This window comes from Zingiber officinale, chromosome 9A, assembly GCF_018446385.1.
Source record: "Zingiber officinale cultivar Zhangliang chromosome 9A, Zo_v1.1, whole genome shotgun sequence".
In the NCBI taxonomy this organism is placed as follows: domain Eukaryota; kingdom Viridiplantae; phylum Streptophyta; class Magnoliopsida; order Zingiberales; family Zingiberaceae; genus Zingiber; species Zingiber officinale.
Genome location: NC_056002.1, coordinates 49,912,688 through 49,917,840, shown reverse-complemented (window position 1 = coordinate 49,917,840; position 5,153 = coordinate 49,912,688). Strand labels below are relative to the sequence as shown.

The window sequence follows — 5,153 nt, the reverse complement described above, 5'->3', positions numbered from 1 at the left end:
GATAGAAAAGATAAAAAAATTAAATCTATCTACCTCCCCCTAGACTTATACTTTCCCTTCTCCCCCTTTGATCACAAAAAAAATGGAGTTCCAAGAAAAACAATCTAAGGGTTAAAAATTTAGTAAATTTGAAAAAAAATATTTAAAAGAAATTCTAAGTTAAAAAAAATAATTCTAAATAAAGTTTTGAAAATCTGACTTAGGCAATTTAAAAAATTTCTAAGTAATTTGAGCATAAATTTCTAATTTTAGAAAATCTTTTAACTTAAGAAAAACATTAAAAAAAATTTCTAAGTAAAGATTGTTTTTGAAAGAAAATTTTCTAACTTAATCATTTGAGAATTTTTAAGAAAATTTTTCTAAGTAAAAAAATGACTTAGTCAATTTAAGAAAAAAAATTTTAAGTAAGTAAAATTCTAAATTGAAAAAAAATGTTTTGAATAACCTTTTTAAAACATTAATTAATTCTTGCATTAATGCTTTATTAGTAAGTTAATTAAACATTTATTTCAATATTTTGGCTTCCAGGTCATGGCGAGGCACTAGGCCTTCTTGGTTATTGGAGCAACAACCACTTCCTTGACAAAACCTCATAAAGAAATTCTTTGTTTAATTTTCTCACTTAAAGCGCTAATTTTAATTTTAAAATTAATTTAAGCATGACTTCGGAACCCAATATAGGTTCCAGCCTACTTGATTAACCAAAAAATATTTAGGGACATATTTTCTTGAAATATTCTTAATTTGTCCCGGGTGATATTTAAAGTACCAATTTAAATTATTAAATCTTCTAAAATTGGTTTTAGATGAACATGCATAGTTTTTCAAGTTATCTACTTGAATTTTCAAATCATCATTTTCAAGTTTCAATTTTTCATTTTCTAGTTTTAATTTATCTAATTCTTTTAAGGGACAAGACTTAGCTAGAATTACTTTTAAATTTTTATGTTCACTTTCTAATTTACAGTAGTCTTTTGTTAAAAGTTTAATGAACTTAAACATTTTATCGGGAGGAAGAGATCGTACCTGACTTACCTTGTCGATATCGTTGTCCGTTTCTCCCCCTGAGCTGCTGCTTTCTTCCGACATGTCTTCCCCTTCATCGATGCTCTCGATGCTCATTTCGGAAGAGCTTGAATCGCAGTCGTCGTCTTGATGACTCGCCATCAGTGCGAGTCCGGAGAATGCTTCGACTTCCAATTCGGACGTCGTATTGTCCCACGTCGCCTTCAGGGCCTTTCGTTTCTGGATAGGCTTCTTACCCTTCTCCTTGGGGCAGTTGTCCTTGACGTGCCCTTCTTCATCGCAGTGGTAGCAGCGGATCGTCCTTTTCTTCTTCCCCTGCGGATGGTTAGTAGATCTAGATTTACAAAGTTTCTTGAATCTTCTTACCATCATTACCATTTCCTCGTCGTCGAGAGAGGATTCCGACTCAAGTTCGTCTCTCGAAGCTTTGAGGGCGACGTTGTTCTTAGGCTCCTTCATTCCTGCACATCTTTACTCATGGACTTCAAATGTTGAAAAAAATTCTTCTAATGAAATTTTTTCTAAGTCCTTCAAAATGTAAAAAGCATCTACTAGTGATGCCCATTTTGAATTTCTCGGAAATTAATTTAACGCGTACCTGAGTGAATCTCGGTTACAAACCTTGAGTCCGGTGATGATTTCTTTTATTCTGGAGTGCAGATGTACGACTGTCTCGTCTTCCCCAAGTCGCAGGCTGGTGAGCTGATTGCGAAGCAGATCTCATGTAGCGAGCTTGGCTTCGGACATACCTTCATGAAGCTCGAGGAACTTCTCCCAAAGTTCCTTTGCGGAGTTATATTTACCGATCCTGTTGACTTCTTGAGGCGGAAGAACACTCAGCAGATGGTATTCTGCTTTGCCGTTCGCCACGAAGTCGGCCTGCTCCCTTTTTGTCCATTGATTTATTTCCTTGTTCTCTGGAGCTTCAAAGTCAAGTTTCATTGTTAAAATTAATTCAATATTCGTTGTAAAAAAATACCTGCATTAGTTTTTTCCAGGTAGCGAAGTCCCCTTCGTATTTCGGCGGGTGGATGCTTGGTCCGGCCATCTCGTTGCTTCGTTCGGTGGTTAGTCCTCCTGAAGCGTCTCAGCTCTGATACCACTTGTAGGACCGTTGGGCCGGCTAGAGGGGGGGTTGAATAGCCCTGTAAAATAAAAAACAAAACAACCTTTCTCGAACTCTTAAACTAACACTTGCATAAAATTAACTTAAACAAGAAAAAACAAGAATAGGAAGAGGCATCGAATTTGATTTGGTTACAACCGGGGTGGTTGTTAATCCAAGAAAGATGATCGCACTATCAATCTCCTTCAGGCGGAGAAGCCTCTTACAACGTTGAAGCTTAGGAAACAGAAGCTAACTACAGAGAGCGTACAAGTGTTTGGAAGAAATGCTTGAGTTCTGAATTAATGAAAAGCTTCTGGACCAAGGATATATTTATAGCCTTGGTCGGGGCGCCTGGAAGGGTTCCGGGCGCCCTGGGGGGATAAAACTTTATCCCCCAATGTTCAGATCGCGTAAATCTCGATCCTGGTCCAAATTAGGGTCCGGGCGCCCGGAAGGGTTCCGAGCACCCCGGAGCCCAAAGTCAACAGGTGTTGACTTTTTCGTCCGGGACCCCTTCTCTGGTTCAGTCCCGCCTCGGTCCGGTTCTTCTCCTCCGGATCCGCTCGCTTGGGTGATCTCTGCCATCCGGAAAAGGGCTCACCCGAACCCAACTTCCGGTCTTCTCGAGCGGGTTTCCCTCCGGCTTTTCGTCCCTCGGAATCGCCGCGTGTTTCCTTCTCGTCCGCTGGCGTACTCATCCGCAGTCTTCATCCCTCGGACGCACCGCGTGCCATCCTTCTCGCTAGCTACGTCTCTTGCTCTCTGAGCAATCTTCCGCTCTGGCTTTCGTCCCTTGGAACCACCGCACGCTTCCTTCTCGTCTGCCGGTGTACTCTTCCGCAGCACCTCGTCCCTCGAGCTACCGTCCTTCTCGCTAGCTGCGTCTTCCGCTCGACTACTTGTGCTCCTAAGCTCCTGCACACTTAGACACAAGGTTAGAAACACACAGGACCTAACTTAATTTGTTGATCATATCAAAACAACCTTGGGGTTCCAACAGTATTTACTTACTTTTATTTCTACAATTTCTTTCTTACAATTTAAATTCTGTACTTTAAATTTCCTGTACTTTGTTTCTTGTTCCTATATTTGAAAACTCTATTTTTCTCTACATTTAAATTTTCCTATTAGAATTCATGTAATATTGTTCTTGCATGTGAAAATCTAATCTTGTAGGAGATCTATTTACACTTGATCTTGAAATTGATAAACCCTATCATAAAATAAGAAACCTGCAAGGACAATAAGAATAATACGTATCATCTGAAATGACAAACAAACCTCTTGAGGATTTTGCAGCACCTTATGCTCGTGGGCTTTGATCTAGGATCATCAGGCCATCCATTGAAGCAAACAATTTTGAGATAAAGGCTATAGTGATTCACAAGGTGCTATAAAATTAGTTTGGGGGAGGGCATATGAAGACTCAAACCATCACCTAGAGGTATTTTATGAGATCTGTGGGACAACGAAAATGAACGGAGTCCCGATTAAAGCAGTGAGGTAACTATTGTTTAGTTTTTCTTTGAGGGATAGAGCCAAGTTGTGGCTCACTTCTATGCTAGCAAATAGTATCACATCATGGGAGCAGTGCGAATAATTATTCCTTGACAAAATCTATCATCCAAGAAAAATTGCACACATATGGAATTTGATTGCTAGTTTCAGACAAGTTGACAAGAATCTCTATATGAAGCTTGGGATAGATTCAAAAATATACTCAAACTTTGCCCTCACCATGGACTGGAAAAATGGTTAGTCATCCACATATTTTATAACAACATCAACTACCACACCAAAGTGTCCCTCGACTCGGCTGCTGGAGGGGCATTAATGAACAAATGTCTAGATAAAGTCAAAGAAATTATTGAGAGTGTAGCACTTTGTTGGGAATTTCGAGCCGCAAAAACTATTTTTTGTGTTGCGGAAACCTCGAAGTCTTGCCACGGATCTGTGCGAAGATAAATAAAATTCATGTACATGTTTGTTTATCCTAGATCTACCATAGATCTACATGATAAGAGTGTTACCCTTGTCGCGATGCCCTTCGCTTATCCCGCTCATCCAAACGGTTGTCGGATCTCGTAGTATCAAGTGTACACTCCTCTACACGTATCCACACGGACAAAAGGTGGAGAAAAACCACTTAGAGTTTGCTAGCACCCTTGAATGGTTACGGCAATGGAGGAGAGGGAGAGAAAAAGAGAAGAGAGGAGGAAGAAGAAGAACACTAATGTGGCCGGCCACATAAAGGAGGGTTTTAAACCTCCATGTAATACCAAGAGTCATGGCTCTTAGTCTTCCTCATGAGGTGGCACACTATGATGTAGCCTTGATGATGTGGAACACCATCATTAGTCAGCCCCATGCCAAGTCACAATGAGGTGGCATTTGGTCAAGTCAAACTTGACCCTTCATCTCCCCTCTCAAGTCAAGTTAAACTTGACCTTTTTATCTCCCATGGTTGATCAAATCTAACCATTGATTCAAGTCAATTTAATTTAATGAATCTCTATTCATTGGTTTAAATTGACTCAATGAATCATAATCTAAATTAGACTCATTCTACACATGAATCAAATTGAGTCCAACTCAATTAGTCTAATTTGGATTACTCTTAATCCAACTTGGTTCATCACATGAACCTAATCCTCTTGGTCCATCATATAAACCTAATCTCCATCTAATTGTCCTTTGTGTGTGACCCTATAGGTTCTTGTAATGTTGGCAATGCTCCTAAATCCATTTAGAAACATAAGTAATGAGCGGTATCTAGCAACACATCATTACTACCCAAGTTACAAGAATGTTGAGATCCAACATCACCTTTGTGACTACTAATTGTGACTCTCCCAATATGTGATAATGTTCTTCTATCCTAGACATCTAAATTGATCAATTGAGGCATAGACTGTGTCATCCTCTAATCAATTTATGTCTTGAACTCCAAGTAGACTCACTCTAATCAAATGAGCTCAATATCTCATCTTGACTCATTTGGGCATGGCCATGCACTTAG

At 39.4% G+C, this 5,153-nt stretch overlaps 1 non-coding gene across 1 annotated transcript; it reads right to left on the bottom strand.

Annotated features, from left to right (window-relative positions):
* Nucleotides 1-3,772: 3,772 nt before the first annotated feature.
* Nucleotides 3,773-3,879, bottom strand: LOC122022081. The gene has a single exon (XR_006122824.1). It is a non-coding gene; the product is annotated as a small nucleolar RNA R71 (small nucleolar RNA).
* Between the last annotated feature and the right edge of the window lie 1,274 nt (nt 3,880-5,153).